At 44.1% G+C, this 14,676-nt stretch overlaps 1 protein-coding gene and 1 long non-coding RNA gene across 6 annotated transcripts in view; one reads left to right on the top strand and one right to left on the bottom strand.

Moving 5' to 3' along the window:
- Kctd1 (potassium channel tetramerization domain containing 1) overlaps positions 1-14,676 on the bottom strand; it is a 208,215-nt gene that overhangs the window by 66,569 nt on the left and 126,970 nt on the right. The window lies entirely within an intron of this gene.
- LOC127663853 (uncharacterized) lies at positions 2,622-12,782 on the top strand. Of its 3 annotated transcripts, XR_007973043.1 has the most exons (4): positions 2,622-2,784; positions 2,853-2,920; positions 12,124-12,256; positions 12,519-12,782. It is a non-coding gene; the product is annotated as an uncharacterized LOC127663853 (long non-coding RNA). The 3 variants fall into 3 exon arrangements; XR_007973042.1 differs by lacking the exon at positions 2,853-2,920 and having other exon boundaries at positions 2,626-2,784; XR_007973041.1 differs by lacking the exon at positions 2,622-2,784 and having other exon boundaries at positions 2,797-2,920.

Below are 14,676 nucleotides of genomic sequence, written 5' to 3'. Positions count from 1 at the left end.
CCTCAGATACCCCGTGGAGGTTATTAAGTTTAATTCTTACTTTTTAATTGCCACTTAAGCTGAAATGATTACCTCTTTGAGAGTGAGATGAAGATAAGGTAGAGCTTTAGTTTGAGGTGGATGTCGACACTATGCTAATTGACTCAGAGGTATTTCTAAAGTGATAGGAAGGGGAAAGGATGGGAAGTTATAACAAATGAGAATTGAAAAAAAAAACACCCTAAAAACAAGTACTGACAGGTTGGTGCCGTGCAATTCCACATACTTGTTCTGATATGTCCCAAAAGTAGACTAAAATGAGCGCCTTTTGGTTCTCTCTTCTAGAACGTTTACTCTAGTTTGGCTGGTCCTGAAGACCCTGAGCGGATAGGAGCCACCCTATTTTAATTGGCATGGCATGGTCTGTCTCAGTGCTGGGCTGGCAACTTCCATTTTAACCTCCAAAGACACATTTTAACTTCCTGACACAGTGACTCCTTTATCTAAAACTATTCTCAAACTTAATTAAAACCAAGTCTTGAACTCTCCTGTGGGCCTCCTGTCTCCATCCCGCAAGTGCACCATACCAATTGATGGGATTCTGGGGATCAAACCCAGGCTTCGAGAATGTTAGGCAAGAATTCTCCCTAGTGAGCCACTGCAGAGCATCTGAAACCTTCTTTTAAAGAGAAAAGTGCTATCTATGAGATTTATTTATTTATGTACATGATGTTCTGTCTTCCTCAATGTCTGCATACCAAAAGGGCATCATATTCCATTACAGATGGTTGTGAGCCACCAAGTGGTTGCTGGGAATTGAACTCAGGACCTCTGGAAGAGCAGTCAGTGCTCATAACCACTGAGCCATCTCTCCAGGAAAGTACTATTTGATAGCCGGTGAGGAATGATGTTAGGGCAGTACCATCTCTCCCTGGGGCTGGAAGGGATGTCAGCTTTCTAACAGCTAAAGTGCTCTGGCAGAGAGCACCACCAGGGGCTTAGGTGGGGACATTCTGTGAGTCCACTGGTGGCAGTTATGACAGGCAGTGTTTTGGAGGTGCTATGAGCCATGTTCAACCCTTACCATGTGATATCTCATTTAACCACTGCAATTACCTTATGACGCTAAAAATACCACCACAGATGTACTCTAGTATCTCAAGAGGCTAATGTTTCACAAAGAACTGATTTTCCTTCAAACTAATTTTCCAGATAGAAGTGGTCAAAGTTTTTACTGTTAAATGTTGTAAGAAATGTAATTGTTAGCCAACTGTAAGGTACATACATGTCTATAATCTCCACACTTGGGAGCTCAGGCAGGAAGATCACAAATTCAAGGTCAGTCTGGGGTCCAGACTCAGTCTTAGAAACAAAACAACACAAGCAAGCAGACATAAGCTGTCCCTTTCATGAAAAGCATACTTTCTTCCCAGGCAGACCTGGGTTGTGGGTGTTGAATACAGAGCCACAGGCACAGGAAGGAAGCCTAGTTTTAAAGGAAGATCGATCTACACTGTGCTCCAGCAGTTTCAGAATTCTCAGGGCTGGTTTATGGTTATAGAAGCGTTGAACTAGACTCCTGTGGACGCACACACAGTTAGTTCACCTTAACGGCAGGGCTGGAGACGGTGGAGCTAGGAAGGTCTTGCAAGAACATAGACTACACTCTCATCTCTGAGAACGCATGTTTAAAACAAAATAATTTAAATACGTGAATAAAAGAATGAATGAATAGACAGACAGCTGCAAGCAAGCAAATAGCTAGTTAAAAACCAGGTAGGCAGCATCTGTGGGACAGTTGATGTTGTCCTCTGGCCCCCACATGCATGTGTACACATGTGCACTTATACTCAGAAAAGCATACACACATACACACACTTATACATATACATACACACATACAAATACACTCACACAGATGTACAGACATGTACATTCACACCCGTGCACAGACACTCAGACGCATACAAATACAAATACTCACATACATATACACATGTGTGTGTGTGTGTGTGTGTGTATATATGTGAGAGAGTATGCATGTGTGGTGCATACAAACACTCACATACATATACATGTGTGTGTGTGTGTGCGTGTGTGTGTGTGTGTGTGTGTGTGTATGTGTGAGTGAGCATGTGTGTGTGTGTGTGTGTGTGTGTGTGAGAGAGAATGAGCATGTGTGTGGTATGCGTGTGAGTGTGCATGTGTGCATGGTGTGGTATGCACATGTTTGCGTGTGTGTGTGTGTGTGTGTGTGCATGGTGTGGTGTGCGTGTGTGCGCACGCGCGCACGCGCACATATGTGTGTATGTGTGTGTGTGTGAGTGAGCATGTGTGTGGTATGCATGTGTGTGTGAGTGTGCATGTGTGCACGTGTTTGCATATGTGTGTGCACCTGCATGCATGCATCACATAAAGCAGAACCAGTAAGGAACTAAATTATGAACAATGGTGCTGTACCTGCTTACACCCCACACTGCCTCTCTGCTAATCCTTCAATGTTGCTACCTCCTGCCTCTTAGGCTGTGGCAGACATCCTAAGAAGTCAAAGGTCTCTTCCTAGAAAGAAGCTAGGGTGGAGGAAATGGGGGAGGTGGTAGCAGTGCCCAGCCGACAGGCATTAGGGAGGGATAGGCCAAGGCTGTTTTCCTCCATAGCCAAAGAAGGAGAAGGAAGTTTCTGCTGAAGCGGTAACTACAGAGAGCTTTTAACAGTGGGGCTAATGACAGAGAGAGCAAAGCTGGCATTAGATAAGGACAATTACACAAACCGAGGGACTTGATGCTTTAAAGTCATTAATTCCAGGTCAGTGGCTAAATTCTTCTTTTGTGTACTCAAACCAAAACAAACCTATTAATAAGGTTGCACTGCAGGACCTTCCGGGCCGGTGAGATGGGAAAACAAATCGTTACATTGACATAGATGAGGACTGGAGTGAATGGTGAGTGAATTAATGAATGGGAGGGGGAGGGATGCACACGAGGAACCCAGGGGGTTCTCAAAACAGTGCCACTCTCCAGTGCGACTCTCTTGGGGGACGTGTTTATCCAAACTTAGGAGACTGCACACGAGCAACCCTCAGGGAAGCTGTGGAGGTGGTGCCTCAGCTGAAGGCAGCGTGCAGCTCCGGGAATAGATGCTGGGAGGGTTTCTTGTTGTTTGCAATTCCTCTTTTCTTTTTTTATCTTATATTTGGAGACAGGCTGTCACTAGGTAGCTCAGGCTAGCTTGAAAACTGTATGTAGCCCAAGCTAGCCTTGAATTCTCATGCGTGTGTCTCTTATGTCCTGGGCCCTGGGCCCCCAAAGCCAGCTTGGGAGATTCTTTTTATATAGGAGATCCATGGAAGTTCTAATTTTCCAGCCATTTTCCTGTGAACCCAAGCTGCTCTTAAAATGGTTTATTAAGAAAATAAATAAGCCAGTCAGTGGTGGTGCCAGCCTTTGACAGCGGCGCAAGGGATGCAGAGTCAGGTAGAGGTAGAAGCCAGCCTGGTTTACAGATTGAGTTCCAGGACAGCCAGGGCTACACATAGAAACCCTGTCTTGAAAAACCAATTAATAAACAAACAAACAAACAAACAAACATAAATTAAAAACTACAGTTGTTGCAAATAACAGAAATTTTTTTTTCCAGAAAAAAAGGTGTGTGCCCATGGAGGGGGAGGGGCCGTGATCTGGGACAGGAGGGCATGGAACAGGACAGCATGGGACAGGAGGGCATGGGACAGGACAGCATGGGACAGGAGGGCATGGGACAGGACAGCATGGGACAGGACGGCACAGGACTAGAAGTCTGTCTCCCCCTCCCCCAACCTATATGTCAAGTTTACATAGGCCAAGCTCAGCCTGAAACCTAGACTGTGACTCTTGCACACAGACATCTTCCTTAAAATCAATTAGTAATGTGACCAAAAGGTAATTTTAACTCCAATAAGCCACAGGCCTAGTGTGCTGCACAGCTGTGGGTTGCCCTATTTCAGTGACATTTTCCAATGATTTATGTATGAACTTTGTGTGTGTTGGGGGGAGGCAGGGACAAGGTCTCACTGGTAGCTCAGGCTGGCTTCAAACTTTCAGCCATCCTCCTGCCTCCGTTTCTAGGTACTAAGCTAACAGACAGGAACCATCATGCCTGACTTTGGTGTTCCTATTCCCTGACCTTTGTGTGATCCGGGGGAGAACTAGATCCTCAGCTTTGACTCTGGCCGATTTCAAATTCCAGCTGAACTCAAATTGATTGGGAATTTTATTTAGCAAATAGGGAGCCAGAATCCCTTAGGGCAGAACTCCCTCTCACCCGCCTCACCTTCATACTATTTCTAGAACACAAATCCTGCTAGGCAGGGTCCCTCTGACCTAGTGGAGAGGCTGCAGTGCTGGTCTAGCCTAAGCTAATCTTTTCTACCTATAACTTTTAAAGGTACATTTAAAATTTAATGAGGCAGTCTAAAGCCCACCAGTCTACCTATCCTTGGAATGCTGCTGTGTCCTGACCCCAGATCTTTTATTCAGATTATGTCAATTTGTTGGTCCCTCTTCTTTTTTTTAAATTTTTTATTTATTTTCTATATTCTTTGTTTACATTCTAAAAGCCTTCCCCTTTCCCAGTTCCCCCTCCCCATATGTCCCATAAGTCCTCTTCTCTCCATCCATTCTCCTATCTTTCCCCCTCCATTTTCTCTGCCCTGGTACTCCCCTACAATGCTGGATCAAGCCTTTCCAGGATTAGGGCCCTCTTCTTCCTTCTTCAAGGGAATCATTTGATATGCTAATTGTGCCTTGAGAATTCAGAGCTTCAGGGCTAATTAATATCCACTTATCAATGATTGCATTCCATGTGTATTCTTTTGTGATTGTGTTACCTTGCTTAGGATATTTTCCAGTTCCATCCATTTGCCTAAAAAATTCATGAATTCATTGTTTTTAATTGCTGAATAGTACTCCATTGTGTACATATACCACATTTTCTGTATCCATTCCTCCATTGAGGGATATCTGGGTTCTTTCCAGCTTCTGGCTATTATAAATAAGGCTGCTATGAACATAGTGGAGCATGTATCCTTATTGCATGTCATGGAATCCTCTGGGTATATGCCCAGGAGTGGTATAGCAGGGTCCTCTGGAAGTATCATGCCCAGTTTTCTTAGGAACTGCCAGACTGATTTCCAGAGTGGTTGTACCATTTTACAATCCCACCAGCAGTGAAGGAGTGTTCCTCTTTCTCCACATTCTCACTAACATCTGCTGTCTCCTGAGTTTTTAGCCTTAGCCATTCTGACTGGTGTGAGGTAAAATCTCAGCGTGGTTCTGATTTGCATTTCCCTAATGGCTAATGATGTCGAGCATTTCTTAAGGTGCTTCTTGGCCATCCAAATTTCTTCAGGCGAACATTCTTTGTTTAGGTCTGTACCCCATTTTTAATAGGGTTATTTGGTTCCCTGGGGTCTAACTTCTTGAGTTCTTTGTATATATTGGCTATTAGCCCTCTATCGGATATAGGGTTGGTGAAGATCTTTTCCCAATTTGTTGGTTGCTGTTTTGTCCTTTTGACGGTGTCCTTTGCCTTACAGAAACTTTGTAATTTTATGAGATCCCATTTGTCAATTCTTGATCTTGGTGCTGGCTCAACTGGAGGTCAGCATGCAGGAAAAGGCGAATTGATCCATTCTTATCTCCTTGTACTTAGCTCAACTCCAAGTGGATCAAGAACCACCACATAAAACCAGACACACTGAAACTAATAGAAAAGAAACTGGGGGAAACCCTTGAGGACATAGGCACAGGGGAAAAGTTCCTGAACAGATCACCAATAACTTATGCTCTAAGATCAAGAATTGGTCCCTCTTCTTAAAGGCACAGAACCTTTGCATATTCCTTCACCTCCCTGGCCTGCACTACAACTCCCCCCGCAGCAGCCCCTATTGCAATTCATGGATCCCTCCTCAAACTCCCTTGCCAAGATGATTGACTGACTGACAGCCTTCCTAAGAGACTCCAGAAGGCCTCACCCTCACCCTGGCCCCCCTGGCCAACCCAGCTGCCACACCTCAGCCACCATGTCTTCCCAGAACCCTTCCCTTAATAGCTTACTGCTGCTGAAACCACCTTGCTGCCTTTGTGTCAAGCTCCCCATTCCCACTTCCTGCCGTCTGCAGCGTGTCCACTCTTGTCTCTTCCTATCATGTCTGATTAAGCAAAATTACCTACACAATTGGCTTCAGTAATCACCTTAACCGGTATACTTCTAGGTCTGGTCACCTCAGACCGAGGTGACAACCCCTCAGCGATACCCCTGACACATCTCAGCCTCCCGAAGGGACGCCTGCCCTGTCTCTCTGGTCATGACAGAGACTCTTTCCTTCAACCCTCAGAATCAGTCTCCAGTTCTGTGGCTGCAGTTCCCAAGGACCCACCCACTTCTCACCCTCTCCAGCATCCTAACCCCAGGACCTTTGCCCTGATCTGGGCAGCAGTGCAGCTCACAGTCACATCTCAGTGAGACAGAGCCTGTAACAAAACAAAACCATAAATCCCCAAACCAACCCCAGAAAAGCAGCTAGTTGTCCCCACCCCACCCCTAGCCACACCCCACCCGTCCCCCACCTTCCTGAAATCTTCCTCGCAGCCCTGGACAGGATCCTCATCACCTGCCCTTGGCTGCCTCTCTCAGCACCTCGCTCAGTCTCTGTGCTCCCGATCGGGGTCCTCCTGTTCTGGAGCATGCTGGACTGTTCCTGCTCTTTCTTTTATAAGGCCCTTTGCTGGGGTACTTCCCTCTGTCTACCATGTCTCTAGGTTCAGATCCTTTTTCCTGCCTTTTCTCTGTCTGCATATTCAGAAGTAAAATCAAAGAATACATCATAAAGGAAAGTAGGTGTATTGTGTTAATGATCCAATAACTAGTAAGTATATTTAAACACCATTAGTTATCATGTTAATATCAAACATTATTTATGATATATGGAGGAGATGAACTGTGACATAGCTCCATGCATCCCATCATGGTCTCAAAGTTGCTGTATAACTGAGAATGATTTCTAAACTGATCCTCCTGCCTCCGCCTCCCTAGTGCTGGGATTATAAGCTGGGCATACACTTAGTTGAGATGTCATTTTTTTATATGGAAAAGGAAAGGAGTGTAGAGATGGCTCAGCCTAGCTTGTGAGCTCCAGGCCGATTAGAACCCGCCTCAAATGTTCCTGAGGATGACACCGCACAAACATATACACTTCGGGGAAGGGTGGGGAGGAGATGGGGGTTAAGAGCACTAGAACAGAGCACAAGTTTCCAAAAACAAATCACCCTGAGAATACTGATTTTAATTCACACAGTTGTGAACAATCAAAAAGACAGGTCCAAGATTGAAGCTTTCGGAGGTAAAGCAGGGTCTGTGTCAACACGACTGACATTCCGGGACCTCGCACATTGTTCATCTCATCTTGACAGCAACCCAGACAAGGATTCCAGCCCTTCTGGCCCCTTTCTTCTCTCAGACCATCCTCACTTAGGACCAGTTTTGGTGCATGGGAGATACTTATTTCCTTGCTATTCTAAAGCACCAGGTATACAATTCTTACTGTCCTACTCCCCAAACCCAAGTTATAACAATGCCCCACCTGTACAGGCCCCCTAGAAATTCCCCAGTACTGCTCTGTGCCTGCGCTTAGAGCACATTCTGCACATCCCGTGACTGGGAAAATGAAATGATTTCCATTGAAATAAGAGTTCTTGGCTGTATCTCTGTGGGTTGGAGTTGAGGGAGGGTAGAGGAGAGATGAGGATTATGGGAACAGAACAGGATGGAAAGACAGTGTGAGGTCTAGAGAGACAAGAGTAATCTGTGGAGAGAAAAGGCAGGCGTGAGGCTGGGGTCTTGCTGACCCTGGGAAGCTCCACCTCAGTCCTGGCTTTCATTACCCATAGAGGACTCACGCCTGCAAACCAGACGCCCTCTCACCGAGACTGCAGTTACAGAGCTGGTGGTTTATTCGGGCTGTATGTGATTTCTGCTGCGCACTAAGAACCAAGGGAGGAAAGGCAACAGAATCAGGACGTATGTTACAGTGTACGGTGCTGTCTTCCCCCGGTCCACAGAGGACAGTGTTGTGCCAGGCACACAGGGAGGATACAACAAGGGCTTAAGGAACAGGATACTTTTCTGTGAGCTACAGGGAAAAGCTTTTTATTCCTAATCTTCATAACCAAGCAATTTGTTCTTTATATTTTCAGATGAGGAAATAACAATTCGGGGAAACCTTTTTACATTCAGCTTGGGGAAGAGAGGTAGCAGGAAAAAAAAAAAAAGAACTAATGTTAAATGATACCATAGAATATTCTACAACTGCATCTCAGCTCTGAATACATACTGGGCATGGGAAAGAGAGCAGTACCGATGGAGTGTCTGTACCTACAGAATAGACTACCTAAGAATAAATGACTGGGGTTATGAATAGTCAAGCTCTCCATGGTACTAGGCATTGAAGCCAGAGCCTCACACATGCTCGGCAAGGAGGTTATCACTAAGCTATATCCCCAAACCTCATTTTACTTTTTTTTTGAGATATGGTTTCACTAAATTGCCCAGGTGGTCTTGAGATGAGTCTGCAGCCTGAGTGGGTTCTGATCCTCCTGCCTCAGCCTCTTGAGTAGTTGAGATGACTGGACTATACCACCAGGCCACCTCACTAACCTTTATTCTTTTGTAGTCTATTCTACATATATCAAATTAAAAACAATTAAAAAATTATAACCACTGGTTCAAATATAGTAAGTCCAATGCTTATAAGTGTATTATAAAAAAGACAACCTCTCTGTTTCTCTCCCAACATATAAGTGGTAACTAGAAATAACAATAGATGCTATATTATAGAGTACACAGAAATGTTTGACATTAAAAACCTGACCTAATATTGAAATTTGTACCAGGAACAAAAAAAAAAATCCAAGCTATGGAAAATTATGTCCCTCCAAGTATTTGTTTTGACCCAATTTAAAAACATTTTATTTGCAGTTATTTTGGCAAGATAGGTTCTCAGGTCAGAAAGAAATTCCATGCGTATCACTGGGCTGACACCATTTCTTGATCCTTCTAGGCCTACTCAGCTCCTCTATCTTGCTTGGCGGTCTTCTGAGGGACTGCCAGGGCAGGGTGGAGCTTAGCGTAGGGTAGCATCTCTCCTTCTCAAATGCTGACCCCACGATCCAGCTATGAATCAGCATTTGCTCTATGCTGCTGGTCCCCCAGGTACACCTCAGATGGTTTCTTTCATGGGAGTCAGAGAGACAGGACGAGTTTCAGGGGGAGAGCACTGAGAACAGAAAGATGCGCCCACTGAGGAATCATTTAGGTTTTGAGTGGCCCATCCAGGATGAGAAAGGCCAGGGGGAGGCATAATGCCCCAGCCCCTCAAGGTCAGGCAGGAGGAGAGGCGTTAGCATCAGGAGGAGAATCAACTCCGTGGGGGTGGGACCAATTCTCGACCCTCAACAGACCCTGGTTCTTATCCCAGATGGGCTTCTTCTGTCTCCCTACCCAAGCGGAAGGTTAAGTTCTCAAGGAACTCGGCTAACATGTGTTCCAGAGTTCACTGTCCTCTAATTAAAACCAGCATTAACTAGGAAATGCTGGCTGCAGAGATAGCTCAAGGGGTGAAGTGCTTGCTGAGACCAGAGCTTCAGAATGAATCTACATAAAGCTGGATACAGTAGTTTACTTCTATAATCCCAGAGCTCCTAAATGGAGATAGGAGGTGGAGACAGGAGCATTTCCCAAGCCGTGGACTAACCAGTCTTATTGACAGGATGCTGAACAACATGAGACTCCCATCTCAGTGGAGGTGGATGGTGAGGAATGACCTCCGGGCTTGTCCTCTGATCTCCACTTGTGCACCATGTTATACGTGTACCTGCACCCGGATGACACACACTCTTTTCTTTGCATTTAGGAAGCTCTACATTTTATAAAACTCATGCAACAGTGACCACCTTTATCTGGAAGAACAGATGAAACCAGTCACAGCTTCCCTTGCCAGTGTCACATGGAGACTTCCTGTGACAATGTCACCATGAGTGTTCAGTCAGTGTGTAAGCCTGCTTTTGTAGGGATGGGACCCAAGTGCTGGAGGCGTATAATGCAGTTTGGTGACTTTGGTTCTATTTTAATGAACAACTACTTGCTAGAGCACATTATTTTGCATTCTTAGCCTATAAACTTGTGGTGAGGATTATACACACATAATGCATAGTGAGTCTTTATGGAAATGTATACAAACACACACACACACAGCCAGCTACTGTGTAGTCAATTGTAAGGATGAACTACTGGAGGAGAGGAGGTCTATATGTATACACACACACACACACATATATATACATACATATATATACATATGCTTATGTATATACATATATGCCTATGAAGCAACAATGCACAGAAGTCTAATAATCTAATCCCCAAAAAAGCTACTATAAAGCCAATCAAGACTCAGATGTGAAGTTGTTGAATACCAAACCTAGGACTAGGTTTCTGACTTGTTCATTCATTCAATAATTATTCATTGTTGAATAATAATTGAATAGCTTCTGTGAGTACCCATTTTGGAAGACCCAGAACAAAATGGAGAAAGCTCATTTTTCATGGATTCAGCATTCCAGCAGGAGAGGCAGAGCCTGAAACTCACAAGTCTGTTCTTAGGAAAGGGTGGTTGAGAAGATGACATCCTGCTTCTTGCTGGTGAAGTTTCCATGAAGAATGGTACCTACGATTCTACGCAATACACTAAAGACAGCCTCATATTCTTGTTTTCTTGTTTTTAATTTGGGTGGAATCTTTAGTGGTATAATGACCACAAGACTATTCTTAAAACTATTATTGGAAAAAAATACAAAAAAGTTTAAGGATGAAGTGTAAATGATCCTAGGTGGTGAAGTGTTTTTATTAATTTACAGAAACAAATGTAGACTGTGTTTCACCGGTATCAAGCAACCTGACAGGGAAATTATTGCTATAAGCCGCTGACAGTAACTAGGGAAAGTATCAGCACGATGGGGCGTGCCACTGAGTACCAAAGCCACACCGCCAACACCCAGAAGTCATTTTAAATGTTATTGCTTTAAACATGTTTATATGAATAATGAAGCCACCCCCACCGTGGGGAAGCGAGAAGATCCAGAGCTTGGTCACTTTCCTCTGTTGTCGTGAGTTGCTTGAGCTGGCACACCTGTAATTTAACATCTGCCTTTTTTGATAACTTGATGGTTTGGGTCATTTGATCGTTACCTTAGTTGTAAGATAGATAGTTTTAGAGCTGCTTCCTGGAAATATTGCTATTCTGTCACTGATGCTTATAAACACTTTGCTATGCTATTTCATAAATCCTTGATCTTACTGTTAAGAGTATTTTGAAAATCAGGAATATATGTTATATAATCCTTCTATCCCTCCCCCTCAACTTGTCAATCTCCGAACCACAGAATTTTCAAGCTATAATTTATTAAGCCCCTAATTCAAGATTTTTATTTCTTATTACTAGGGAATCAAACTCCAAGAATCAGGCATGCCAGACAAAACACTCTGCACCACAGAACCACATCACTAACTTCACTGTGGGCTTAGAACAAGTCACACACCCCACTCAAAAGATCAAGTTTTCAAAGATTTCAGTTACTTTGGTCAACTGTGCTCTAAAAGCACTCAATGGAAATTTCTAGAAATAAACAATTTATAACTTCCAAGTTACACATTGTTTTACATACTGAACATGTTGAGACCTTTCATCACACAGACATACACACACACACACACACACACACACACACACACACACACACACACAGTTTCCCATCTCCTGAGGTGTGGATCATCCCTTTGCCTGGCACCTGGACTACTAGTACCTTACAATTAGACACTTCATAGCCATGGTATCAGCCCATCAGACGTGTTGTAGGACAGGAAGTCCTTTGTTCATGCTATTCGATTAATAAACACCTGAAATATAATAGCCACAATCCTGCTAAAGAGAAGTTGTAAATCTGTCCTTTAAAGGCAGAAGCTTTTGAGACTTTTGGTCTGGTTAATTTTTGTGTGTGGCGTCTCTGTTGATTTTCCAGATTTAAAAGTAGAATTGTTTTTATTTAATAACAGAGGAGGAATCCACTGAGGCTGCAGAGATCGCACGGAGAGTCTTCTGGATGCTACCATTGCTGTTACATCTCACCCAGGAAAGAGACAACCAAGAGCCTGGCCTATGCTTCCTTCCATGGAGAGGGCACTAAAGGTGTGCAAATATGCACTTGCTAGGCGTCTGAGAATATAGCAGGGGCTGCTATGTTCCCAGTGTCTGCTTTAATTGAGAAGTGTCTGGACACCCAGGTTAGCTGTTTACACAACTTGAATTGTTGCGTCCCCTGCATTCTACCGGAATCAACAGGGAATCCCCAAAGGGAGTAGCTCCTTCCTGCGAAGCTGCAGGCAGTGTCCCCTCTCCTTCCCCAAGCTTTCTTTTTACTCTGTCTTTTCCTTTTCTTTGGGGCTCCCAGGTCCGCAGCCTTCGTTCCTTGTGAACTGTCATCACCAATGAAACGTCTACATGCCTGTGGCTGTCACTTCCTAGAGATAGATGTTCTTGCAGCAGAAACAAGTCGGGTGACTCCAAGAGGGCTGAATCCTTTCACCAACCTGTTCCTGCTGGGCAAGTTCTGCCTGCCAAGAGAAAGGCCTGGATGGGAGGGCCTGTCTTCCACGCCAGGGGGCAAATCCTTGCCCATAAAGCACTGTAGTATTATTAAACATTTTCTATTTGTCAGGCACTTTATGGTCATTTTTATTGGTTCTTTTACTAGTTCCAACCCTGCATCAGAATTGTTTATTATTTTTTTAATTAAGTACTTGGAATGAGCTGTTTGGGAAGGCCTGAAGTCCTTGAGCTGTGAGTCCTCAAGGGCTCAGTGGAGAACTGGCCTGGTCTCCATGACTGTCAGAACCCCCAGTGAGGATCCCATGAGCACCCCACCACTACAGAAAAGGTTGAGGGGAGTGGGGCATCTTCGTGCAAAAACAGGAGTCCCTCAGTCGACCTAAAGTGGCAGCTACTGGCCACTGACAGCTAGGTGTGTGCTAAGTGTGGGCAGGACCACTCATCCTAATTCATATAGCTTGTTGTTTACAATCTCTAAAATCTAATTGTTTTCAAAGACACACCCAGCAAGTGTTAATGCCCATCTTTTCCCTCCTGCACACCCTCCCTCCTTCCCCTCCCTTCCTCCATTATTTTTGGCACTAGAGACTAAACACAGTTTCTCAAACATGCTAGGCATGTACTAGGTGAATACCACTGAGCTACAGGCAGCCTTTGCTTTCATTTTTCAACTTTTTATTTTGAGACAGGGTCTAAGTAATTTCCCCAGCATAGCCCAGGGTTGCCCAGTATAGCCCAGGGTATCCCTTAGCTTTATAATCCTCCTGCCTCAGTGTGTTTTTCCTCTTACAGAATATCACAGGCATATCATGCTGTCAAGATATATTATTCTGGTTATTTACCTACCCCAAGGATACACATCTGTGTCTCAGTGTCTATGGAGCTCAGTAGTTGGCACTGGAGAGTGCCAGCAATGCTTCCTATGAATGAAATCCCACAAACACTGCACAGAACACCTCAGAACCTTTCATCAGTTATGCAAGCTGGGGACACATGACCATGAAAAGATGAAAGAAAAGATGCTGTGTGCCAAAGAAGCCAGAATTTTAGTAGTTGTAAAAGTTATAACTGGTATATAAACCATGTGATGCTTCTGAATTCCTCTGCACAATCATAGATACACTCAACTACACAAAATGTGGATTAAAACATGGGGCACACTTAGAGCAACTCATGTATTGGGAAATATGACCGTTTATTCTGAGCTGGACTTCCAATTCTAGTGTACACACAGGCTGAACATCCTTCACCTGAATATCCAAACTGTTCTGAGCCCTGATACACCTCCAAGGTGGAAAACTCCACACTGTACCTCATGTGCTGGGTCGCTGTTGAAAGACTGGCACAAACAGCACCACAGAACCAGATCTAGGCTGAATGTATGAGGTACACATGGGCATGAATGAAATTTCATGTAGAGATTCGAGTCTTATCCCCCAAGAGATCCTATTAGGCATATGAAAATACTCTAAAAATCACAAAATAAAAAATTGAAATTGGAAATATTTCTTTTCCTAAACTTACTGGATAAGGGACACCCAACCTGTACTAAGCTAAAGTGTTCTCTCAAAGAAAAGGCTTCATCTTTTTAAACAAATGTTTTATTTTTTCCTGGGTTTCTATATTCTATATAAACTTAAGAGTAAGTCTTTCAGTTTGGCCAATCCACCTTTAGGTCTGTTTCTTGGAGACTAACACAAACCTTTTGCTCTCTGAGGTTTACTTGTCATCAGTCACGAGATTGATCTTTCCTCTGCGGCCAACCTGGTGGGTGTGTCCCCAAGCAAGCATGTCTACATTCTCTTCACCTCCAAATTCCTCCAACCCCAGCACACAGTGAGTGTGCGGCTGATTGTGTGTCAATGTGATACAAGCTAGAGTCATCTGACGGGAGAGAACCTCAACTCAGACAATGCCTCCATATGATCCAGCTGTAAAGCATTTTCTTAATTAATGATCAGTGGTGAAGTGTCCAGCCCATTGTGGGTGTTGCCATCCCT

This window comes from Apodemus sylvaticus, chromosome 13 (genome assembly GCF_947179515.1).
Source record: "Apodemus sylvaticus chromosome 13, mApoSyl1.1, whole genome shotgun sequence".
In the NCBI taxonomy this organism is placed as follows: Eukaryota; Metazoa; Chordata; class Mammalia; order Rodentia; family Muridae; genus Apodemus; species Apodemus sylvaticus.
The sequence above is the reverse complement of the archived record's forward strand: the minus strand, read 5'-3'. Positions and strand labels throughout refer to the sequence as shown.